Source organism: Pinus tabuliformis, chromosome 5_1 (genome assembly GCF_031772625.1).
Source record: "Pinus tabuliformis cultivar Carrire ecotype Pingquan chromosome 5_1, CPIR1, whole genome shotgun sequence".
NCBI lineage: Eukaryota > Viridiplantae > Streptophyta > Pinopsida > Pinales > Pinaceae > Pinus > Pinus tabuliformis.
The window spans coordinates 799,539,162-799,565,901 of record NC_142305.1 but is presented as its reverse complement, the minus strand read 5'-3'; positions in this window follow the sequence as shown (position 1 = coordinate 799,565,901).

Sequence of the window (26,740 nt, the reverse complement as noted above, 5' to 3'; positions counted from 1 at the left end):
AATGCGTGTTGATGAATCTTAGGGAGTGTTAGGGCATCACAAGGGAGAACTAGGTCAAAATACATGGAAATGAACAAATAAGTGTGTGTGCCAAGGAGTGTTAATGAATTCTAGGTGTCTCAAGGACAAAGTGTGTTAGGAGAAGGTCATAATAGGAATTGTAGGAGTCAAGCCTATGGTTACAATTATAAGGGGTTGTTCAAAGTAGTTTTAGAAAAAGGGTGACTTTGGTTTGGGCACAACATTGTTTTTCCAATTACTTGGATGGGTTCCCAAATGGAAAAAATAGTAAATCTATCTATGAGGGCATGACAATTAGGGAGTGTCAAGGTGTGCCATGGAATGCTAGGAAGTACTAACACATCCTAGAAAATTCCAAGGCATTTTAGGCATGCTAAGACAAGCCAACTGCTAAAGCATGCAAAGATGTGCTAAGTGCCAAGGTGTGGCGTGAATGCATGCTAGGGAGTGTTAGGGCCGAGTTCCAAGGAAACATAAGGGAACACTAGTTTCGAATGCATCGAAATGAAGTGGAAGCGAGTTCCAGGTGTGTGAAGGAGGTAGTGGAAAGGTATGCTATGTAGTGTCAAGGCATGCTAGAGTGCTAGGGGAGCATACCAAGATGTGCCAAGTGCCAAGGTGGAGTGTTAGGGAGTGCCAGGGAAACATAAGGGAGAACAAGGTCAAAATGCATGGAAATGAATGAAAAAGAGTGTGATAGGGAGTGTCAGTGAGTTCCAAGTATGCTGAGGAGAGAGTGACATGGTATGCTAGGTTGCGCTAAGTCATGCTAGATTGCTAGGGCGACTTATAGCCAAGATGTGTTAGGTACCAGGGTGTGTCAACATGTGCTAGGAAGTGTTAGGGAGTGTAAGGGAAACACAAGGGAGCACTAGGTCAAATTAATGCACGTAGCTGAACAAATACGAGTTTGTGACAGTAAGTGTTAGTGAGATACATGTGTGCTGGGGGAGTAACAAGGTATGGTAGGCAATGATAACGCATGTTAGGGGCCAACGAAAAATGCCAAGATGTGCCAGGTGCTAGGGTGTGCAAATGCATTCCAGGCAGTGTTATGGAGTTCCAAGGAAACAAAATGGATCACTAGTTTCAAATACATGCAAATGAATGAATAAGAGTGTGTGATAGCGAGTGTTAATGAGTTCTAGGTGTGGTAAGGAGCTAGTAGTGACAAGAAATGTTAGGTAGTGCCAGGGAAACATACAAAGATGTGTCAGGTGACAGGGTGTGCCATTGCATGCCAAAAAATGTTAGGGAGTGCACATAAACATAAGGGAGAACGAGTTCAATGCATGGAAATGAATAGATAAGAGTGTGTGGTAGGGAGTGTCAATGAGTTCCAAGTGTTCTATGGAGGGAGTGACAAGGTTATATGCTAGGAAGTGCCAAAGAATGCTAGAGTGTTAGGTCATGTCAGGGAGTGCTAGGGTGTGCTAGGGAGTGAAAAGCATGCCAAGAATGTAGGGGATGCTAACACGTGCCACATAAGGCTAAGGGATTTTTAGATGTGCCAGGTGCTATGGCATGTCAAAATGTAAACTATGTCACTTAGTTGTTTTATGGCCATGGTTGGACATGAGCCTTGACTTGGTAACTTGTTAAGTGGGATGAGTTGAGAATGGACATGAGTAGCCTAAGATTTGTTATAAGCATTTATTAGGTGAACAAGGCATATTCTAGTTATAGTAGCTATAACTTGGTTAAGTTGTTGTAATCGAGGTAGGACTTGGTTGGATTCCCAATTGTAAAAAAGGTAAGGGTAGTTGTGAGGGCATGATAGCTGAGGAGTGCTAGGGCATGCCAAGGAATGAAAAGGTCTACTAACAATGGATGTTGAGGAGTGTTAGGGAGTTCCAGGGTAACACAAGGGAGAACTAGGTCAAAATTCTTGGAAATGAACGAAAAAGAGTATGTGCCAAGGAGTGTCAATGAATTCCAAGTGTCCAAGGATGAAGTGTTTTAGGAAAAGTTTAAAATACGACTTGCATGAGGTAAGCCTATGGCTGTGATAAGGCATGGAAAAAGCAATTTCAGAAAAAGGGAGACTTTGGGTTGGGCACAACATTGTTTTTTTTAATCAATTGGCTGGTTTCCCAAGTCGAAAAAAAGTAAGGCTATCTATGAGGGCATGACAACTAGGGAGTGCCAAGGTGTTCTAGGTAATGTACGGTTACCAAGTCATGGAAAAATGTAATGCTAACTGTGAGGGCATGACTGTAAAGGTGTGTTAGGGAATTTTAGGGCATGCTAACATGTGCCAGATAGTATGAAGGCATGTCAAACAAGATAAGATGTTCCAAGCGTTAAGGCATGCCAAGATGTGCAAGGGTGTGACAATCTATGCCAAGGACTGTCAAGGCAACAAAAGGGAGGAAAAAGTTAAACTAGAATGAAATGAACACATAATATGGTTAATAAGTCATCAATTTACCTTTTTCATGAGGGGCATGCTACGCACACCAACACTAGGTGCCAATAGGTGCCAAGTGCCAAGTGTTAGTGCATTCTAAGTGACAAATATTCCTCCTTTACTTCTCATCTACTTTCCAATAATTGATCTCAAATAAATTTAATATTAAACCATGCCATACCAAGTCATCCCAATGCATGCCAAACATGTTAAGACTTGACAAGTGCCAACATGTTCCAAGTGCTAATTTGTGTCAAGGAGTGTGATGCATGCTATGAAGCGGTATAGCATGTTGAAGAATGCTAGGGTGTGCTAGAGAGTGCCAATGCACGTTGAGGAGTGTTAGGGAGTACTAGGACAACACAAGGGCGCAGTAGGTAAAAATGCATGGAAGTGAATGAATATGAGAGTGTGTCAAGGAGTGTCAATGAGTGCTAGTTGTCATGCCAAGGAGGGAGTTACAAGGTATGATAAGCACAGGTAAGGCATCCACTGCTACCTCACCCGCGATAGAAGTATTATCTACGTACTACTTTTCTGGATGGGAGATCATACCAGTCCCTTTTCCTATAAGATTGACCTGTCATTTGAATTCCCAGATATTTTATAGACCCAGTATCCATCTCGAAACCTAGATACGCCCCGATCTGAGTGGAAATAGAAGTATTCTATAAGTCAATCGTTGATTTCTATAGGTCAATATGCAGGCCAGAATCCGATAAGAATCCGTTCAGGGCTTCTTTGAAGTAATGTGTTTCAGGTTTTGCCCGACCATGCTGAGTCATCTGCAAATCGAAGATGAGGGAATATCAAGGCATGCCAAGAAGTGCTAGAGTGTGCTAGGTAGTTATTGGGTGTGATAACATGTGCAAAATAGTGCCAAGGCATGCCAAGACATGTCAGGTGCTAAGACATGCTAGCTCGATGTGCAAGGTGCCAGAGTTATATGCCAGTTTGTGTCAAGGAGTTTCAAGGAAACTAAAGGAATAACCAAGCTAAAATGCAAGGAAATGAACACATAAGATGATTAATAAGTCGAGACTTTATCTTTTTAAAAACGAGAATGTTAGGCGCACTAATAATATGTTCCTATACATGCCAAGTGCCAATGTGTGACAAGTGCTAATGTATGCCAATGGAATATTATGCCAATGTGTGACAAGTGCTAATGTATGCCAATGGAATATTATGCCAATGTGTTCTAGGACATGCCAACACATGTTAGGGAAGTGATATGCTATGCTGGGGCATGCCAACATGTTCCTAGGCATCCTACTCATGGCAAGACATTATAGGTACAAAGATGTTCCAAGACATGCAAGGTGCTAAGGAATGTTAGTGTGTTCCAAAGCATGTGAAGTTGTGAAATGAGTGTTGAGGAGTGCTGGGTCTCTCTCATTAATAGAATTGGAAAAGCTTGATTATGTATTAAATAATATAGTTCCTACACACACTAGTGGAATTTTATCTAAATGGAATTTGCTAGATAATAAACCTAATAGAGATTAATCATGTGTTGACAAATAGAAAAACTATATTCTTATGACTTGAGGGAGATGATACACACTAATTACTTCTTAACTAATTGACTGACTCTAACCACTATGGCCTTGGACACTTAATGAAAAGGACTCTAGAACAATGGTCTTAAATCATTATCTTTTCAAAAAAAATATAGTAACAGGTACATAGCGTCATCAAAAAATCATTGGAATGATCAATGATGACGAACATTTTTTGACCATCACCAAAATTAACCAAAAAGAGCATTGGTGAGGGTCAATAAAAGATCATCACTAGAAGTGTAACCAAAAAGAGAATTATTGATGGGCCTTCAACAACCCTCACCAAAAGTGTTACCAAAGAGAGAATTAGTTACGGGCCTTTAATGACCCTCACCAAAAGCGACATTGAAAATGGCTTTGGTGACAAACCTTAAAGGACCATCACTATATACACTTACAACAACACTTTTTTAAGGACCATCACCATATGCGACATTGGTGATGAACCTTAAAGGTCCATCACAAGTATGAACCTCACCAATGACCTTTTTTCTTGTAGTGGTATTTGGATAGTAATCCTTTTTCACTAGTAAATTCAAAGACTAGTGACATTTTTTAGATATAATATCCATCTCAGTGGTAGTTGGAATTTAAAAATGAGTATTATATAAATTGGAGAGAGTTGAGTGTGAGTTTAATAGGGTGGAGAAGGAACTTGGATGTTTGATTTCTAAAATTCAAACATAGAATTGTCATTATGTCCGGGTGGATCTTTTTGTATATTGCTCATAGGAACCATTTAGAGAAATAGATGAAAAAAAATTATGAAGGATTTCACTGGAATTATTAAAGCATCTTCTTTAGGGTACATAAGTATGGATAGAATTATGGTACCTTCATTGACATCAAAATCAATTGAAGTGGGTGCTAGAAATTAATGCTTTATAGAGTTGTCATTTCAATGCCAGAGAAAAGGAACAGAGGACAGTAAACCTATCATTTGGACTATTGGAAGACAAAGTACTGAAACATAGTATTGTGGTGTTAACAACATGGCTTCTAATTTAGAAGATGTGGTTGTGGAAAGACAATCAATAATAGTTGAAGATTCAAATTCAGATTATTCTATCAAAAATAACTCTAGGAAAACTTTTCAATTGAGTTCTAAAGTGGGCAGTTCAGTATTATTTAACTCAATGCCTTTCCCTACAAATTATGTTGGCGGCACTTGGTATAGTCTTATGAAGTTTCATAGATGTCACTATGAAAACAAAATGATGTGGTACATGAAATATATAGAAAGGAAATGGAAGAATTTTTTAAACTTCAGGGAGAAAATGCTTGCTCTTAAATTTAGAATTCTCAGCGAATGTTGGAAATAAGAACAACTTATTTTATATTCTATGAAAGGTTGTGGAAAGCACCATCAAATTGATGGATGTTTTTTTACAGTGTGCATATACCATCTTATCAATTACAATCTTCATTTCCTGGTATGTTTTTAATTGAAATACATGAGAAGCAACATTTCTACTGATTTAATTTTTATGTTGGAAAGGTTTGGCACCAAACATTTATTTTCTAATGGAGGAATTTTGTGTTTGTCAGTGTATTTGTAATATATTCTTCATCACTATTTGGAAAACCAAAATACTGTAATGGGAAATATCATTTAAAGTGGAATGGGAAAACAATCACAGTTGAATTTTCTTTCTTTGCATCAATGAAATCCCAAGAGCTCAAAATAGTGCAAAATATTTCACATCAGAAAAGGGAGAATTTTAAGGAAGGATAGCGGTAACTTGGGATCATCATGTTGTAGTCTCCACACATTGTAACCAAAATTCGGCTGCATAAAATCCCTTCCAGCTATTACAAACACACACATGGCATGCATGGATATTTGGAGGAAAGGAAGTCACACAAAATAAATTATCCCTATGCTTGTAAAAGTATAGAAAGCTTCAAAAAATCTAAATAGCATAGTGAAGTGCAATTTATTTTAAAATAATTGTTTTATTTAGCATTTAAGTTCAAAAGGTGGTGTTTTACAACAAGGTTCAACACACACTGTCTTATAACTGCACATAGAAGTAGTAGATTCAATTGACAATTTTAAACAGTATTGTTATAACTCCTTTGGTTGGTCCAAGATACCTAAGACTTGCTACATGGGTTTATAATCATGAAAAATTAAAAATGCAAGGAGAGAGTAGAAAATTTATATGGAAAAGTAGGCTTACAAATTGAATATTATGCATCAAAAGAATTTATATAACAAAAAAAAAATTGCCATGTGTTGGGAGAAACTAACCCTTGAAAGAAATGTTGCATTACTTTGCAAATTTTAGCCTCATCAGTAGCTCTAGTCTTCAAACTTTCCAATAATTCTTCAGAGCTCAAAAATAATTTTTTGACCCTGGAGTCATCACTTCCATGAAATATCCTCTGAAGACAATCAAATTCGTTCATAAGGGATTCCCTATCCCAATCAGGGGCACAATCCTAAAACACATCCTTCACCCACCCTGATAGTTCTAATATCCTCTGAAAATCATTTTAGATGACCCTGTACCACTCTTTAAGAGTCATACCTAGGCTTATTTGTCCAGCACAGATTGTCGAATCTGTTTTTGTCTAGTGTGAACAAGTATCACAGCCCACCCATCGGTAAGTATTCAATTCAAAGTCAAATTTGTTACAAATAAAACACATGAAAAGGCTACATAATCCACTCCTGGTGCTACAAATTTCACAACTACAATCATCTACAGGACGTTGACTTTGACATGTTATATTTCTACATTGTTTGTGGGAAAGATCTTAATGAGGACCATTTGAGTGACACTGATATCTAGAAGCAAAAAGGCTTGAATCCTTGTTTTATCGAAATGAATACTTCTAGTTGAACTCAATGTTCCCACTGCCCTAGATTTTGACTCAGGTGGGTGTGAGATCACTCCTGCCTTGTACAAGTGTTCGCAAAACGAAAAATTATTCCACATTGAAGACCTCTTGTGCCTTCAAGGATCACCCAAGGCTCTGATTTTATATCTTCTAGAAATTCCTTGAGCTGTTTACACATTATCTCTACCATTACATCAAATCCCTCCCCCTGCTACATCTTGAAGCAAGATCTGATTTGAAATAGGCACTCTATCTACTACTGTCTTCTCTAGTCGTTCACTTTCTTCCTCTGTTTCTTTCTCCCTCTCCATTTCCTTCCAGTGAAGAGAATTCTCTGCTACCACTTCCACGTGTGTCTACTCAATAGGTCATTTTTGTCATGAGCTTTCACTCTCTGAAGGAGACTCACATACATTTTGAAGATGGGAAATAGGTCTATTGATTCATAGGATTTAGATGATGCAAGGGAAAGAGATGCGAGTAGGCTAGGAGTCCTAGATTGTTGTTAAGGTGGAGGCATTTGTTGTTTTTTTATTGAAAGGATGCTCCAGAAGAGGTCCCCATGAAATCAATAGACTTTTCTTTTAGTCTCGGTGTAGCTACAATTTTTTTTTGCACTATAGAAATGCATGCACAAAAGCGGATCTCGAAATAAAAAAATATGGGTCTTGGAAGGTCAAAAGTGTGGATCCTGCATAGGTCACACATTCTTTAGCTTTCGTTCTTTTTTTTTTGCATTGCTTTTTTATGGGTACACTTTGGTTAGTTGCTACGACTATTAGGATATGAAAAAAGTTGGAACACGCTATAAACTCAGGAATTTACAGAGAGACAGAACTACAGAAAAGAAAGAATCACCATAGACAGTTTCTCATTCAATTAACCAGGATAACTGCTAATGGGCTTATGCCCCAGAATTGGATTTTCTACCGAGTACATTATATTTGGATCCATATCTGTGTCCGCGTTTTGGTGTAGCTACGATTTTCATTTGCACTATAGAAATGCAGTCAGTTGTCTATGTCATCAAAAAAAATTGTAAAGTCAAAACTTGCATAAACTTGTTCCTAACACATTGGCTTGTTTGACCCGTTGAATACCAATCATAAGCCTCAAATCCCTTGATTTGGCCAAATTTTCTCCAAATGCTCAAAACATATATTTTCCAATATTGATCTCTTGCAACAAAATTACAAACGCATAATGGTTAGGTTAGCTTCAACCCTAAAATAATGAGAGGTATTGATATTTAAGAGCTCATGGAAAAGTGTAGCTACCCATTTGGTCTACATCATTAAATGTAAATAATCTGGTAGCAAATACATATATGCAAACTGCATGCAAAAAATGAAATAGCATAAAGGCCAAACTTCATCTACATAAGAAACAGAAGCAAGGATTGCCAAAAATATCATGTTCTCTAGGGCTTGCTCAATATTTTCCTTGGGAAATGAAAAATACGTCATCTACCAAGGCAAGGGATTTTCCCAGAGACTCAACCTTTGAACCTCCTCAAATATTTAACCTCTGTAAATAAAATAGGGAAAGGAAGCCCAAACTGTCGACCTTTGAATGACCTCAGATACTTAACCTCTATAAATAAAATAAATATCAACACAAACTTACAATACATTGTAGCCTACCCTTCAACGATCCCACCCAATAGAAAACCTAAAGAAAAGGAAAGAAATGAAGCAAAAATCTACCTCATAGTCAGACATTGTGCACATACATAATTTCAAGTTAATGGTTGATTTCAAATGAAGGCACTAGAATTCAACCTTGTAAATTTCACGCCATCCCCAAATAAAAACAACAGTAATATTTAACTGACACACGAAAAATACCAATTTAATGGCCGATTTCAAATGAAGGCTCCATAATTCAACCTTGTACCTTTTACGCCATCCCCAAATAAAATTAAAAATAATATTTTCCCCACTACCATCCATGCAACTAACTTCATTAATTTGATATTCTTCCTCTTCCCCCTCTTTCGAGGCCAAAGTTGTAAGGTGTGTGACTAACTTCATTAATTTAATAGGGAGTAAAGACTTGCAAAGTGTGTTTTGAGGAGAAAATTAGAACCATCTTAGAGTGTAATGGGTTACACCATGGAGATAGGTCAATAACTCATGGGTTGAGATGTAAAGGTACTCATAAGTTGAGGAAAATGTTTTCAATATTTACTTATATAAAGTATTTTATGATTTACGATTAATGATTTTTTTGTTGGAGAATGGAAGAGGAAGATAAGATGGGAGAGGCACTGAGGTTTGTTTTAAATCAATTAAAAGGAAGGAAAAATATCTCATGTTAGTAGGATTTTTCAAGTTTCCTCTTCAATGGGACTAAATTTTAGTTGGAGCTAGGGAGTTGGCCTCAAAAGCATTGATTAGGTACCTTATAAATCCAAGACCTGACATATCCAAGCTAGGCCAATAGATAGATTCGTCTTGGACAAAGGTTGCAAACTAAGCTGAATATCTCCCCGTTTTAATGTGGGTTTTAAACCTTCCATTTGGGAGAGGAGGTCACTAATTTTACCAATACTCAATGTCAATTCTTAATCCATGGTGTGATTCTTTCTATTTGGGTTTGGCCTTGAATGTTGGGATCTATCTTTGGGTCCAGTTATGAATATGTCATGTCATTTAAATGTTGAGAAGGTCTTAAGTGCTATAGGGGATAAGATGGTTATTTTCCAATACCCCTGACTTGAAAAACTATAAAGATATTGTGTGCCCCATTTTTTTGTCGTAATATTTCAACCACAAGCTCTTCCCATGACTAGAACTTGAGGGGAGGATATGTAAAGGAAGTGGAAAAAGGACAAATTCATGTTGAGTCAAAGGAGGGATATAGATCGCAGGTGTATCTAGATGTCTTGACAAAGGTGAAGGTGAATGGAGTTTACCTCCTATTGCAACGTCTTCTATTCCACCATTTGAGGTACTAAAGGGAATTGGATTTAAGGAACTTGGTAGTCATCACAACCCATTGCAGGAATATGCAAAAGTTTTGTTTGTTGTGAGAGATAAATTTGGTGGAACAAAGAGACAAGAAGCACTTCTATTCTTTTGAATGACAATGTGAAGAGAGGGAGGAACCATGTAGGATCTTCTATTTCAACTTCTTGAATTAGCATTCACTTTTCTTTCTTTCTGGATGATGGCCATTATCTAGTAATTTTGTGCATTGGGATAATTAGAGTATCAAGATATCATAAATAAAAGAGATAAATCGTTCAATTTATGCTTTCATTTTGTCATTAAAACTTGACTTTTTCATTAGCACACTAACACAATAATACAAAAAATAAAAGAAGAAAACAATGAAACGACTAACAAGTAGCTTTATTGTGAAGGTGAATCAAAACCAATTGCAAAAGGCATGTAATAATGTAAGCCCTCTCTCTTTTCAAAGGTTATTTATCATTCCTCGTGCCTTTGGAATTGAAAATTAGGCTTCATTACTTTTTGTTGCATTTGAGAGAGATACTTTACCTCTACATTCACATGAGCATAAGATGAGTTAGTGAGGTCAGATTTAACTCATCTCCTTAAGGTCAATGGGTGTTGATCCTAGATTTTTTCTACATGGATATGAAAATTTTAGAGTTTTTATCGAGGAGATTATGTAAAATCATGATTATATATATAAAGATCATATAAGTCACTAACGTACCTTGAGTTAAATGTGTTTTTAGTCCAAGTCTTTACAAGTATTATCACTAAGTAATGGCATTAACTTAGTTAGAAGGTAAGGTTCTCCTTATATATTCACACAAACCCCCCCCCCCTCCACCTCCCTGCTCCCACAACACTTCAAATGTTAGACCAAATAAGAAAGCATCGACACCGTTATTCTTGTGAAAGTGAGAATAATCGCGACTTGACAAGATTGGCCTCCCCTATTTACTTCCGGAAGCATTCACTCACCTTAGTGACATGGTTAGATGATAGTTTAATTTTTCCTTTTATCATACTCACACTCTCATGAGGGTGGAAAGGACCTCCATGTGTGCTCCCTAGCTTAAAATGTACTTTAAAGAGCTCTATCTAATGATACATTCCTATATTGATCCCTTTCGTTTGTGAATGAGTTGCTCTCTACTTTCTCATGGTTAATGAATAATATAAGTGAGAAGACTCAAAGCCTTTGTTAAAGTGAATATACTAATTAATAAAGATAAAGAGAATGGTGTTTTGTGATGGGAAGAGAATATTGAAGGTCAAGAGCTACATTGGAGGTTCACTTGCGACTTCTTTCTTAATCTAAGGTTCATTTGTCGTCTTGTTTGAAATTGGGGTGTTTATCATTCCACTGCATCGTTTTATGGTCTCATAACATAGGTGTGATTAGCTCCATGATGCATTTATGAGTGTTTTTAATGGGAAATAGCATATTATGGTGCCCAAAATTAGGGGAAAGTATGTTGGCCTTGATTATTATGGGTAGGGGATTGCAAATATAGAGTGGAGGCTTTTCAAAACAAAATATAGTTGTTGTGAATATAAAAAGTTCCTACAAAAAATTAGGGAAAGTTTTTAATTAAATCAAAATTTCATATCAATTTAGAATTTTATATATGTTTAAGGTTGAACTTTGATCATGGATATTGCTATGCTATTTTTTCCATCAAATATATATATCGTAAGGAAACCCAGCAGGAAAATCCTCTCATTCTAAAGATGGTACCAGAGATAAAATAGATTCTTTGGGGCCCAGATGTAATACAAAAATATAATTATTAAGGTCTTAACATGTCACTTGTGAGAAATTATCCTACGTGGGAAGGAGGACACCTCTCTCAACCATGCAGACTAGACATAATTGACTAATATTGATGTGCTCTATTTCAACTATCAAACCATAACTTGATGAGTTTTATATTGATCGCTAAACCAAAAATCCACAGATGAAAGAAAGAATATTGAATATAAAAAAAAAGGAAAGATATAATAAAATGACGTGTCTAAAAAATAATACAAAGTTGTAAATGATATGTAGTAATGTGATGAATGTTAGCCTTGGGCACACAAACAAAAAGAATATGATATTATTTATGGAGGGAGGGCGTGGCTAAGGAAACCATAGCTACTATAGGAGAAAATGTGTAGTTAGTTGGCTCTAAATATGATACTACTAAGGGTCAATATATCTTTGTTTACTATGGTTATTGTCACCATGTAGATGGAAATTTTGGGATTTCCAATGACCCACTAAGGGGTCCTACTCCCAATCCTCATAAAATTTTGGTTTGGAGCTCGTGTTTGGAAGAATAATCATTTCTTTGATGTGCTATAAGTTGCTGGTATGAGTTATAAAGGTCAAGATGAAATTGGTGAATGGGAATATCTTCATGTGGTTCAATTAGTGAAGGCAAGGAAGTAGCAAGTTGCAATTAATGAAGATAGTGCCAATTTTTTTTCTAAAATGGGAAAATCATTATATTAATTGAGAAATAAAAATCACACATCATATTTGATACCTACAGGTCTGCCACTAGGGAAAGTGGCCCAATAGCATAACAATACAACTTTTTTCCATATAAATTGTGTGAACTAGATAACAAAATGAAGAAGATAATGTAGCCAAAAATAGTTTAACAATTTTCAAATTAAACAAAAGCTAAAAAAACCTATGATCATAACTAGGCTACTACTATTATATATAGTAAAAAAAATTAATAACATCCACTTCGACGAAGAATCAACCTGGATAGTGTTAGGTATATTACTATCCTCATAGAAGGTGAAGATATCAAGGTATACCAACTTCTTAGCTAGGATTGACACTTTTCCAATTAGCTTCCTTGAGTGCCATTTCATTTCATGAATATATAAAAGGGTCTCCTATTTTTTGAGCATTATAGTAGAACTTTTCTCATTATGTTTTAAATGTCCACAATTTGCAAGTATCTCATTTATTTAGTCTTGAAATTTCCAATATATGGCACCCACTCACCAACCTCTTCTTCTACATCAACATCAATGATGAAACATCATTCAATTCTAGCCTCTTACACTTCTTGTTCAATTTTATTTCAAATTTGAGGATGGGGGGAGTGCACATAAACAACAACAAACCTTTCTACCAAATGTTGGGCCCATCAGTTGGAGAGATTGAACTGATTCCTCCTTTCCCTGCAACCTCTAAAATGACTGAGATGAGCCATAGTTGTAGAAGGAGCAACTTATAACATTAAATATGAGGAGGGAGAAATGCTTGAGCACAAATTGCAAAAAGAAAGTTTACATGAGGAGCCAAAGAGAGAGTTAAGGAGTCAAGAACTGAATAAGGATGAAAACAAAATGATCCCACATAGGAAGCACGGGACGGGAATCAAATAATACATATAGAAACAATAAACAAAAAATACCTTCTCTAAGCACTATCCAAAGGAAGAAATGGGTTAAACATTGTAATTTGACTAGAATTTCAAAATGAGGACTCAAAGGAATAAATTCCACCTAAAAAACACCAAACAAATATATAACACAGAAAGAGAGACAAAAGAGATAAAAATAAAGGGGATAGAAGTAAACAAAGAGAACTACCTAGTGATAAGCTACAAGGTTAACTAGAACCTGAAAACATATCCTTAGGCTCTAAAGTTACCACCTAGTTTAGAAGCTTGTGCTAACTACTCAAATGACTACTTTCTTTTCCAAGAGGAAGGAAATTTAATTGTACTCTTTACTCTAACCCTATTTCTTTTCTTTTCATAGCATCAAAATGAATATATTATTTCCATTTGTGTTGTAAACCCAAAAAAATAAACGAGAAAGGAATAAAATGAAATTCTAGATAACAAAAAGCATTTGTATCTTGGATAACCAACCATGAAATATGCCAATGACCTCAATTAAAAACAAAAATAGAGGGATTTTTTCTTGAGTTTATATAGAAATTTATATGTCCTTGTGTTGGAGATCTTTTATTTTCCATGAAACCAATCCAGAAAAGCACCTTAGTTGTGAGATAATGCCTCCTAGATGAGTGAGTCGCCATATCAAACCATAGAGCTACTACCATAATTCCAAGGAGATATTCCTTGTATGCATAACAAGGTTTTGAATGCATGAATCAAATGGTGTATGGAATATACTGCCATTTCCCTAACCCATGACATACTATTGAAGATCCAATATCATCTATGATTGTCACCCACCATGGGAAAATGAAGGCCATGTGGTTCTTGTTTTTATATTTTCTATCGTGTGAATTTGACATAATTTTATTGTGATTTGAAAGCCCTACTTGTGAAAATTTCATCAAGGAAGAAATGATCTCATCATGGGCCCTTAATTTAGTGAAATATGGAGGAGTCGAATGGAGAGGTTTGAGTCTAGGAAACAAATCACCCAAAGTTCCAAGGCATGATATGCATTCCAAGACATGTCAAGTGCTAAGGCATGCAAACATGTTATGAAACCAGCTCACAAAAAGATAGAAAATATAGATTAACGCCTTCGAAATAAGCCTCTTTGAGGGGGAAACCTCCTTTACATTACACAAATGAACAATTCTTGGATGATATAAATGACAATACCGCCTTTCTATATATAGGAGCCTAAGGGGTCATAATATATTTAGAGCTGACATAACAATAATAATGTAAGGGCACAATAATAACAATATGGGGACTACATGGGTACAAAAATATAATATGGGGGTTGTACTAATAACAATAAGGGGTTACACTAGTAGTATAGGGACCTAACATGCCCCTCTCCTTCAAAAAGTGTTGTCCTCAACGCTTGAGTAGTTCTTGAAGCTTCTGTACAAAATTCTTCTCCTCCCATGTGGAATATTCAGTGGGTAAGCTCTTCCACTTGATGAGATACTCTGAAATTGATTGATTTTGTAGCTATCGGGTTCTTGTTTCTGTGAATGCTCCAGGTTATAAGATGACTTTTCCTTCCTCGTATAGTTCTGACAATATTGTTTGAATTGGGATCTTCTGCAACTTTTGAATGAGTGACCACACTTCTTCATCCTTTTTCCATTCATATCTTGCTTCGTATATCCAATCTGGTTGGATAATAGAAATAGCACAAAAAAAATCTTCCACATCCTCATCCTTTCTTGAGAGTGCATCTACAACAACATTTTGCTTCCTTTTTTTGTAGATGATTTCAAAGTCACAACCCAACATATTTGTGACCTATTTTTTCTGTTCTTCTAAACAAAATCTTTGTTCTAAAAAGTATTTAAGACTATCATGATCCATTTTTACCTTGAAGTGTCTTCCCATTAGGTAAGGTCACCATTTCTTAAGTGCATGTAATATTTCCAACATTTCCTTCTCATGAATTGCTTGCTTGAGATGTAGCTGTAAAAATACCGAGTCACCTACATCAAAACTTCTTTCACTGTGATGTTGATATGCCTGTTGTTTCATTCAATTATGCACCAAAGTGGCATTATCCTTTGAAAGTTGGAGAAGATGTTTTTGATGCTCGATGTGATCTTTCACTGCTTGAATATTTTTCTTCTTGATAAGTCCTTCTATCTTGAGAGTTTGAGGAGTGGCAATTTCTTCGAATGCATTAAAATATATGGTTGGATTCATTTCTTGAGGCTCGATGTGATCTTTCACTTCTTGAACATTTTTCTTCTCAATATGTCCTTCTATCTTGATAGTTTGAGGAGTGGTAATTCCAGCCAATGCATTACAAGATATGGTCAGATTCGTTTCTTGTTTCTCGATCTGATCTTTCACTTGTTGAACCTTTTTCTTCTTGATGTATCCTTCTATCTTGAGAGTTTGAGGAGTGGTAATTCTTTCCAATGCTTTACAAGATAAGGTTGGATTAATTTCTTCTTTCTCTAGGGTTGGTTCTTGGTGTATATCCTCTTCTTTTGATGTTTCCGGATCCTTTTCTTCCTCCTGTTCATAATCTATGTAAAATAATTTCTTCTCAGCACACTTATGACCTTTAGTGTATTTTTTATCACAATTGTAACAAATCCATTTTGCTCTTTTTTCATCCAATTTTTGTGGTGTAAACCTTATAGGTTGTGGAAGGATAGGAGAAACAATAATTCCATATTTATAGTTGTGAGGGGTAGACTTCCTTCTTGTTATAATTTTGTTTTGCACTTTTCTTTCCCTCTCCAATGAATCAGGTTCCCAATGACAAATCTCATGTTGAATCTTATCCTTTAAAGTACCTCTGAAGACAAATCCTTTTCTTCTCTGGAATATCATTTACCCTTATATTCAATTTTTGAAAGTCCTCAATATGTTCTGCCATTGAACACTTTTCTTTCAGATTTATCAATTGGCTAAAGAGGGTTTTTCTCTTTGTATCCTCATAATGTACTATCATTTCCTCTATGAAAATTAACCATGTAACCAGTGGTTTACGAGAACAAATCTTTTTATACCATAAAAATGGACCCGGTTTGAAATATGAAGATGCAATATGTACCTTTTGTAATAGTTTCACCTCATGTAGATCAAAATATTGCTTCGTCTGTAGTATCCAATTTACCGGATCCTTGCCATCAAACTTCCTCATCTCATCTTTTCTTGATTTTACTAGATCAATCTTGAAACGATTGTAACTCTTTCATTTTGGATCTTCTAGTTCTGAAATCATGACCTATAGTAGCCCTCTGCATCCTTTTTCCAATGCCACTAGTTTGATAAAAACTGGATTCTTCAAGAAAGAGTTGTGCACAATCTCCCAAGATGACCTAAGTATATACCTTTTCAAAAGACCGAACTTGTATGAAGTGCCACATGTCATTGTTTTTACCTTCGGATATGAAAAATATACATAGGAAACTAAATTCTTTCCTCTTTTTGTAACTTCTTACAAAATTTCAATCTGATGCTCAGAGCGATAGTTATGATGATTTTCCCTAGGTCACCTGTTTAGGATGTAATTTGGGCGTCTTCCAAAACCCTAACTTCCTCAGATCATATATCCGCAAATATAGTGAGACAAGATCTGAAATTTTGACCTAAGGTTCTGATCGATTTCTTCTCAAATGGATTTTTGGTTTAGCTCCTGAAGCTTTATATCAAAAACGTTATAGTGAAAATTCGACGATGAGTTGTTTTAGATGAAATTCTGGAGCTTGCAAAAACCCTAATTTCATCAGATCATATCTCCGCAAATATAGTGATACAAGATCTAACATTTCGACCCAAGGTTTAGTGAGATATCACCTCAAATGGGTTTTTTTTTAGCATCTAAAATTGGACAGAAAAATAGTTGTAGCGAAAATTCCACAATGACCTGTTTGGAGCAATGAAACCCTAGAATCCAAAGCTCTGATACCAAGAAACTAGCTCCCAAAAAGATAGAAAAGATAGATCAACACCTTAAAAATAAGCCTCTTTGAGGGGGAAAACTTCTTTAGATTACACAAATGAATAATTCTTGGATGATACAAATGACAAGACCTCCTTTCTATATATAGGAGTCTAAGGGGTCATAATATACTCAGAGCCGACATAACAATAATAATGTAAGGGCACAATAATAACAACAGTGGGTGTCTATGTGGCACAATAATAACAATATGGGGACTACATGGGCACAAAATTATAATAATGGGGTTGTACTAATAACAATAATGGGTTACACTAATAGTACAGGGACCTAACAAAACATGTGCTAGGTGCTAAGGTGTGGCGCAAACACATGCTAGGGAGTGTGATGGACAAGTGTTAGGGAAACATAAGGGATCACTAGTTTCAAATTCATGGAAATGAAGCTTCAATGACTTAGAGGCATGCTAAATAGGGAATAACAACGTATGCTAGGCAGTTCCAAGGCGTGATAGAATGCCATGGAAGCATACCAAGATGTTCCAAGTGGAAAGGTGTGCTAATTCATGCTAAGGAGTATAAGGGAGTTCCATGGAAGCAAAAGGGAGAACTAGGTCAAAATATAGGGAAATGAATGAATAAGAGTGTGTGATAGGGTGTGTCAGCAAGTTCCAGGTGTGCTAAGGAGGGAGTGGAATGGTATGGTAGACAACGGTGAGTCATGCTAGAGTGTCAGGGAAACATGTGATCAAGATGTTGTAGGTGCCAAGGTGTGCCAATATGTGCTAGGAGGTGCCAGGGAAACACATAGGAGAAATAGGTGAAATTAATGCATGGAAATGAATGAATAAGAGTTTGTGACAATAAGTGTCAGTGAGTTCTAGGTGTGTTAAGAAAAGAGTGGTAAGGTATGCTAGGTAGTGCTGAGGCATGCTAGAGTCCAGGGAAACATGCCAATATGTGGCAAGTGCCAGGGTGTGCCAATGCATGCCACTGAGTGCTAGGGTGTGCTAGAGGAACATAAGGGATCACTAGTTTCAAATGCATGGAAATGAATGAATAAAAGTGTGTGAGAGGGAGTTTTATCAAGTTCTAGGTGTGTTAAGGACAGAGTGATAATGTGATAAGTATAAACTGGACATGAGTAGCCTAAGATGAGTCATATTAAGTTACTAGGTGAACACAGTCTAGTTGTAGTAATTGTAACCTGGTCAAGCTATTTTAGTTGAGGAAAGACATGGTTGGGTTCCCATGTCCCAAAAAAAGTAAGGGTAGTTGTTAGAGCATGATAGCTAAGAAGTGTCACGACATGCCAAGAAATGAAAAGGAGTGCTAACACATTTGCGACAATGTCAATGCATGTTGAATAACATTAGGGAGTCCTAGAACATCAGAAGGGAGAACTATGTAAATGTGCATGGAAATGAATAAATAAGAGTGTGTGCCAAGGAGTTCTAACAAATTCTAGGTGTGTCAAGGATAAAGTGTGTGAGGAGAAGGTCAGAATAGGACTTGTAGGAGGGAATCCGATGGTCACAATAAGGGGATCGACAAAAAAGTTTCAGAGAAAGGGAGACTTTGGGTTGGGCACAACATTGTTTTGCCAATGACTTGGTTGGGCTCCCAAGTCACAAAAAAAGTAATTCTATCTATGAGGGTGTGACAACTAGGGAGTACCAAAGTGTGCCAGGGAATTCCATGAAATACTAAAAAATGCTAGATAGTTCCAAGGCATGACAGGCATGGCAATACAATCTAAGTGCTAAGGCATGTCAAGATTTGCTAGGTGTCAGGGTGTGGTGCGAACATATGTTAGGGAGTGTGAGGCCAAGTTTGAGGAGACAGAAGGGAGCACTAGTTTCAAATGGATGGAAATGAAATCTCAATGAGTTCCAAATTTGTTATGGAGGGATTAACAAGTAGTGTTAGGAAATTCCAAGGCATGCTAGAGTGTTAGGGAAGCATACCAAGATGTTCCAAGTTCCAAGGTGTGGTAATTAATGCTAACGAGTGTTAGGCAGTGCAAGGGAAACACAAGCAAGAACTAGGTCAAAATGCATGGAAATGAATGAATAAGAGTGTGTGACATGGAGTGACAACGAGTTCCAAGTGTGTTAAGGAGGGAGTGACATGGTATGATAGGAAACACTAAGTCATCTTAGAGTGCCAAGGTGGCATGTGTCCAAGATGTGCTAGGTTCCAAGGTGTGCCAACATGTGCTAGGAAGTGTGAAGGAAACGTAGGGGAGAACTAGGTCAAAATGCATCAAAATGAATGAGTAAGGGTGTATGACATGGAGTTTCAGTGAGTTCTAGGTGTCTAAAGGAGGGAGTCACATGATATGTTAGGCAGCGCTAGTTCATGCTAGACTTCTAGGGTGACATGTGACAAAGATGTGCCAGGGGTCAAGGTGTGACAACATGTGCTAGGAAGTGTTAGGGAGAACGAGGGAAACACAAGGGAGCACTAGGTCAACTTAATGTGTACAAATCAATGAATAAGAGTTTGTGAGAGGAAGTGTCAGTGAATTCCAGGTGTGCTAGTGAGGGAGTCACAATTTGTGCTAGGCAGTGCTAAGGCATGCCAGAGGTTAGTGCAACATGCCAAGATGTGCCAAATCCTAGGGTGTGCCAATTCATGTTAGGGAGTGTTATGGAGTGTCAGGGAAACATAAGGGAGCACTAGTTTCAAATGCATTGAAATGAATGAATAAGAGTTTGTGACAATGAGTGTTAGTGAGTTCTAGGTGTGATAAGGAGGGAATGACAGGGTATGTTAGATTGTGCCAAGGAATGCTAGAGTGGGAGACATGCCAAGATGTCTTAGGTATCAAGGTGTGCCAATGTGTGACAGGGAGTGTTAGGGAGTGCCATGGAAACACAAGGGAGAACTAGTTCAAAATGCATGGAAATTAATGGATAAGAGTGTGTGATAGGGAGTGTTATCAAGTTCCAAGTGCATTAAGGAGGGAGTGAGAAGGTTAAATGTTAGGCAGTGCCAAGGAATGATAGAGTTCCAGGGCATGTTAGGCAGTGCTAGGGAGTGCAAAGATTCCAAGGAATGTAGAGGATGCTAACATGTGCCACATAGTGCCAAGGGATTATTAGACGTGCAGGTGTTATGCCATTTCAAGATGTAAACTATGCTTCGTAGTTGTTTTATGGCCATGGTTAGATGTGAGCCTTGACTTGGTAACTTGTTAAGTTGGATCAATTGAGATTGGACATGAGTAGCCTAAGATGAGTTATATGTATTTCTAAGGTGAACAAGGCATAACCTAGTTGTAGTAATTGTAACTTGGTCAAGATGTTCTAGTCGTGGCAAGACATGGTTGGGTTCCCAAGAGTAAAAAAAAGTAAGAGTAGTTGTGAGGGCATGATAGCTCAGGAGTGCCAGGGGATTCCAAGGAATGGAAAGGCATGAAAACACATACTGGACAATGTAAATGCATGTTGAAGAGTATTAGGGATTGTTAGGGGAGCACAAGGGAGAACTAGGTCAAAATGCTTGAAAATGAATAAGAGTGTGTTCCAAGGACTGGCATCAAATTCCAAATGTCCCAAGGATAAAGTGTTTTAGGGAAATTTGATAATAGGACTTGTGAGAGGAAATCCTATGGTTGTGATAATGTGTGGACAAACCAGTTTTAGAGAAAGGGATACTTTGGGTTGGGAACAACTTTGTTTTGGCAATGAATTGGTTGGGTTCCCAAGTCACAAAAAAAGGCTATCTATGAGGGTATGATAGCTAGGGAGCGCCAAGGTGTTCCAGGTAATGTTAGGGAGTACTAACACATGCTCGATAGTTCAAAGGCATGTTAGGAATCCCAACAAATTCCAAGGGATAAAGCATGCCAAGATGTTCCAAGAGACAAGGTGTGGTGCTAATGCATTATCGGGTGCGTTATGGTGCCAAGAGACAAGGGAGCACTAGTTTCAAATCCATGAAAATGAACTAATAAGAGTGTGACGGGGACTGTTAGCAAGTTTTAGGTGTGCTAGGTATTTGGTAGTGCTAGGATGTGTTATGGGGTTACAAATCATGCCAGGGAATGTAGGGGATGCTAACACATGCCAATAGTGCCAAGGGATTATTAGGCATGCTAGGTGTTATTTCATGTCAAGATGTAAACTATGTTGCTTAGTTGTTTTATGACCATGATTCGATGTGAGCCTTGTATTCATAACTTTTTAAGTTGTATGATTTGAGATTCAACATGAGTAGCCTAAGATGAGCTATGGGAATGTTTTAGGTGAAAAAGGAATATTCTAGTTGTAGTAACTATAACTTGGTCAAGTTGTTGTAGTCGTAGGAGGATTTGGTTCAGTTCCCCAGTTGCACAAAAAGTAAGGGTAGTTGTGATGGCATGATAGCTAAGGAGTGTCAAGGTGTGCCAAGGAATGAAAAGGCGTGCTAACAAATGTTAGACAGTGTCAACGCATGTCAAGGAGTGTTGGGGAGTTTCATGGCATCACAAGGGATAACTAGGTGAAAATGCATGGAAATGAAGGAATAAGAGTGTGTGTTGGGGAGTGTCATTGAAATCCACGTGTCCCAAGGAAGAAGTGTGTTAGGAAAATTTTAGAATAGGATTTGCAGGATGAAAGCCTATGATTGAAATAAGGGGTTGGGCAAAAGTAGTTTTAGACAAAGGGATACTTTGGACTATGCATAACACTATTTTTTCAATGACTTGGTTGGTTTCCCAAATAAAACAAAAAATATGGTTATCTATAAGGGCGTGATAACTAGGGAAACCAAGGTGTTCCAGGAAATTCCAACAAGTGCTAACACATACTAGACAGTTTCGAGGACTACCATGCATGTCAAGATGTTTCAGGGGCTAGGGTGTGGCCCCAACGCATGTTAGGGAGGGTTAGGGAGTGCCAAGGAAATACAAGGGAGCACTAGTTCCAATTGCATGGAAATGAATGAATAAGAGTGCGTGATAGGGAGTGCTAACAAGTTCGAAATTCACTAAGGAGGTAGTGACAAGGTGTTTTAGGTAGTTCCAAGACATGTTAGCATGTTAGGGAAGCATACCAAGATGTACGAAGTGCGAAGGTGTTCTAATGCGTGTTAAGTAGTGTTAGTGAATTCTAGGGAAGCTCAAGGGAGGACTAGGTAAAAATTCATGGAAATTAATGAATAAGAGTGTGTGACACGGAGTGTCAGTGAGTTTTAGGTGTGCTAAGGAGGGAGTGACATGACATGCTAGGCAATGGTAAGGCATGCTATAGTTCCAGGGAAACATGTAGCCAATATGTGCCAGGTACCAGGTTGTTCCAACAAGTGCCTGGAAGTGTTAGGGAGTGCAAGGGAAATACAAGGGAGAACTAGGTCAAATTAATGCATGGAAATGAATGAATACGAGTTTATGATAGGAAGTGTCAGTGATTTATAGGTGTGCTAAGGAGGGAGTGATAAGGTATGATAGGCAGTGCTAAGGTTTGGTAGAGGCCAGGGCAACATGCCAAGATTTTCCAGGTGCCAGGGTGTGCCAATGTATGTAAGGGAGTTTTTGGGAGTGCTAGGGAAACATAAGGGAACACTAGTTTCAAATGCATGGAAATGAATGAATAAGAGTGTGTGACAGAGAGTGTTATTGAGTTCTAGGTATGCTAATGAGGGAGTGACAAGGAATGCTTGATAGTGCCAAGTAATGCTAGAGTGTGAGGGTGACATACCAAGATGTTCCAAGTGTCATGGTGTGTAAATGTGTGTCAGGGAGTGTTAGGGAGTTCCATGGAAATAGAAGGGATAAGTAGTTCAAAATGCATGGAAATGAACAAATAAGACACTATGATATGGAGTGTCAGTTAGTTTTAGGTGTGCTAAGGAGGGAGTGACAAGGTTATACGTTAGGAAATTCCAAGTCATGCTAGAGTGCCAGGGAATGTTAGGGAGTGGTCGTGTGTGTTAGGGAGTTCAAATGCATGCCAAGGAATGTAGGGAATGCTAACATGTGCTAAGGAATTCTAAGACATGTCAGGTGATATGAAATGTCAAAATGTAAACTATGTCACTTAGTTATTTTACTGCCATGTTTGGATGTGAGCCTTATCTTGGTAACTTGTCAAGTGGGGTGAGTTGAGATTGGGCATGAGTACCCTAAGATGATTTATAGGTAGTTCTTAGGTGAAAAAAGCATATGTTGAATTTCCACATCACATGAGAATATGGGTTTGGTCTTAGAATATTTGATGCAAACAAACTCAAGTGCCACAACACATCTCGTTTAATGCACAACGAAATCTACACACATGACTAAATCAACTAATGCACATGACAATTTTTGACTTTTTCAAACCCTTCTTCATTATATTACAAGCTATAATACGACAAGCTATAGCTCCCCTACTAGGGATCACGACCCTTTACAATCACAATGATACAAGGAATACAACTAGGGTTTGGCATTAGTCTTTTGACAACCAATCTATCCTTAACAAAACAACACTTGACCTACTTATTGATGGTAGCCACACACAACCATTTTAATCCACATGTCCTAAACACATATGGCAGGTCAGTTTTCCTCCCATTTCACAAATCCTCAATCTACCTCTATGAAATAACTCATCACCTTTAGATTACTAAACTCGGCTCAACAAACTCTACCCTCTAGATGTCTCCTTTGTCCTTCAAGGTCTAAAACACTTAAGGTCTTCGATCAACTATTCACAACACCATTCGTGAACATGTCTTTGGTCTGCCCACTTTTGCCATACTACTACTTTAAGATGACAATTTTAGAGCTATGGAGGACGACCTTCTTCTCACTGAATCAATTCTCTCCAATACATTGAACTAGGGCTAGTTGGTTGGCCCACTTTACTACCACTTTAGTCCTTCAAAGTATTCACATCCTTAAGCCTAATACACCTACCCTTCTACCACTCTTGTTTTCCTTCACAAGTACATGACTTACGAATATTCTTTAACAGTCACCTAACAACCCTCCAACTCTACTTCGACTACCATAAATCTTTGCAAACACAATCAATTCATTTGTTGACCTAGGGCCCACACCACTGGCCTCATCTAGGGCTCTCCAAATTGGCCACCTAACAGTTATTTGAGTTCTCTCAAAATCATTGTTCTTGTGTACCAATTTCTTTTTTGTCTAATCTATGATCATATTTGAACTACTCCTATTATCATCCTTCTAACAATTTATAGATGTCAATTGAACTAGGGTCACAAATCATCCACTAATATTCCATTGAGAAATTGTTTAAAGGTTTCTCAGATCTCTATCAAAAACTCTATGGGCATTCCACCAAAATCAACTCCTCTTCATGTCAATTCATTCTGTTAGTGTCAGTCTTTGAGGCCTTCCACCAGTGATCAAACATGTTCTTACAAGGTGGTCTTAGGGTGTCAAAGTAAAATTTTGTCATTTCAGTGAGTCTTCAAGTAAAATTTGGTCACTAGGTATTAGGTCTAGGATTTGTTTTTACTCCTTCCAAAACACACCTAAAACCAGGTCTAGGAGTGACTCAAAGAGTGGCCCACCAGTCATGTCACTCCTAGCATGGGAGGGAGTGACATGAAATGCTAGGAGTGACATGACATGCATGTGAAATCTAACCAGGGAGTGACTCAGAGAGGAGCCCACCAGTTTGAGGGAGTTGCAAGCCTGCACATTTTCCATTTCTTCTTTTAAACACCAGTCATGTTTTGGTTTTTGTGAAATCGTAGAAAGAGTTAAATTTCATCATGAGTTGTAAGATTGTCTGTGACACATTTGGAAAACAATTAAGTAAACCTTGCTGGAATCACATTCACCTTATCACTAGCTGTTATCTCAGAGGGTACAAGTATTCTGGATGTGGGTGAAAAATGGAACAAAGGTTAGGATATTGACAGGGAGTACTATGAGCCTTACATCAAGGCTAGATACCAAGAAAAACTCAAGAGATTATTCCCCTTCAAGTTTTTGGAAGATAGGTTTGCCTCATTGATGAAGATTATCATCAAGTACTTTACTTGTGAAGGTAGGTTCTACTGATTGTATGCCTACCACATTAGACTGTTGATGCATTTCACTAGGGTAAGAATGATGAATATCGCTTCATGTTCAGAAACATTGAGAAGATGGAACTTATTGTAAAGATGAAACCATATCCCCAGCAGTTGACTAGCATTTATCACTACTCTTTGATTAAAGTCATTGCTCTACATCAGCTGAACCTTCTTAACATGCCATGAGAGACTTTCATTTCTCATGAAATGTTCAAAGGCCGTCAAATATTTTCATCAATGCATCATGAAGAAGGTGGACCTTCAGGACAAGAAAAGGTCAAAGAGACTGAAACTATTGGAGTGCTAGTGTTTGTGACATATGAGGGGGGCACTAGGAAACTTTTTGCAGCTGTTAGGTAAGTATTATCTCCACAAGGTGTGGAAGAGGTCTTGCCTTCATCATTAGGCAACAGGAAAATGCTATCTCCACAAGGTGTGGAAGGGGCTTTTCCTTCTTCTTCAACAAAGCAGGTACAGGTAGAGCAGTTGAGCAAGGGAAAAAGTAAGGGCAAGGAAAAGATGCAAGAGAAGGATCCTAGTGATGGGCAGGAAAGAGATTTCACTCTTGTTGATCATGAGGAGTCACAACAACATTTTATTCATCATGGAGTTGACATTATTGATTTGGAAACTCAGAATCCAAAGATGGTCAAAGACATGATCATAAAGGAACAAGAGGCTGAAATACAATCCTTGTCAGATAACTTAGAGAGAGCTAAGTGGATCATCAACTATTTAGAGCAAGAAAAAAAACAATTGAGCGACAAGCAAGTCCTCATGAAGTTGTAAACGATCAAAGAAGACTGGCAAAGGGCTAAGGAGGCAAATGTCAAGTTGACTTTAATTGACCAAGAAATTGAGGATGATAGGGAAAAATGGCTAGAGAGGGTCAACATACATCTTGAGTGGTTGATTTAGAAGGCCAACAGACACAAGAAGATGCTTTGCCACATCGCCTACCCATACATGACCCGCAACAAAATTTGCAACATAAATATGAGGAAGCTTAAGGGTAGGTTGAGGAAGGCCTTAAAGAGCAAAAAGGAGCAATATAAGTTGAAAATCTTGGCTGAAGCCTCACTAGTCCATCAAAGCAACTAATGGTGATGCCTTGTGCCAAATCTCGGAAAGTTTTGATAATTTTTTGTCATTTTGAAATTTTGAACACAGAAAATTGCCTCGGTGGCGCTGCGCTTTTAACTGAAGGAATTTTTGAGGAAATGGCTTGTATATTTGGATTCAGCATGATGATAGCATAAAACCCAAAAAATCTCAGCAATTTTGAAGCAAAACTTGGTCACCAAAAGGTCAAAAAACCATCAAAAAATGACCTCTCTACTTCTTTTTGGACACACAGAAGCAGCCTTGGGTGATTTCACTTTTGACGGAGCAAATGACCTCCAAATGAAAAAATTAAAGATGTTCCAGAAACTAGACAGGAAGAATTTTCCAGGGAGCTATCTTGGGCTCAATTTGGATAAGGGGAAGGTCTCCAAAAGTTGCTGTGAAGCGGCACTACGCACTTGGCTAGTGGCACTGCGCATAGAGCTAGTTTGCCCAAAAGATCCAGTTTTC